This window comes from Meles meles, chromosome 14 (assembly GCF_922984935.1).
Source record: "Meles meles chromosome 14, mMelMel3.1 paternal haplotype, whole genome shotgun sequence".
NCBI lineage: Eukaryota > Metazoa > Chordata > Mammalia > Carnivora > Mustelidae > Meles > Meles meles.
This window is the reverse complement of record NC_060079.1, coordinates 29,783,453-29,784,255: the sequence shown is the minus strand read 5'-3', so window position 1 is coordinate 29,784,255 and position 803 is coordinate 29,783,453. Positions and strand designations below refer to the sequence as shown.

Here is an 803-nt window from a genome sequence, read left to right as displayed (position 1 = left end):
GTGGGGAAAGAGAATAGAAAATGATATCATTAATCAAAATCACTAACATGAAGGAAATTTGAATCGAAACCACAATAAGCCTTCACCTCATGCATGTCAGAATGGCTATTATCAAGAAGACAAGTGTTGGCCAGGATGTGGAAAAAGAGAGCCTTGGGCACTGTTGGTGGGAATATAAATTGGTATAACCCCTGTGAAGAACAGTACAGGGTCCTCAAAACATTAAAAATTGAGCCACCAAAACTGACTGGCTGAAGCTGCAAGTGAGATGCCAGTGACCGTGGGGCCTAAGAACAGTCTCAGCCAAGCTACTTCTACCACATGAAGATGGGCTTTGTGATGGGCTGAGCAGTGGGCATCATGGCTGGGGTGCTCTTCTACACCTTTTCCTATCTCAGGATCTGAATGCAGGATCGGGAGCTGATGTGTGTCATTGGGAAAACCATGAAGAGTGGTGACACCTTTGACACATTCACGGCCATTGGGATGGGTATCTGATGCTAATCAGGGCAGTGGTTGCCTACTACATCTACCCCTTCCCGTCAGTCACAGCTAATGTACTATAATAAAACAAAAGTCTTTGAGTAGTTGAAAAAAAAATAGAGCCACCATATGATCCAGCAATTCTTCTGGGCGTTTATCTGAGGAAAACAAAGATATTAATTTGAAAAGAGAAATATACCTCTATGTTCATTGCAGCATTATTTATGATAACCAAGATATGGAAACAACCTAAGTGTCTATCAATGTATGACACAATCCACACACAGTGGAATATTACTCAGCCATAAAAAGAAGGAAAT

General features: G+C 41.6%; 1 pseudogene; it reads left to right on the top strand.

The window, feature by feature from the left end:
- Positions 1 to 268: 268 nt before the first annotated feature.
- Positions 269 to 498, top strand: LOC123925316 (annotated as a pseudogene).
- The last annotated feature ends 305 nt before the right edge of the window (positions 499 to 803 follow it).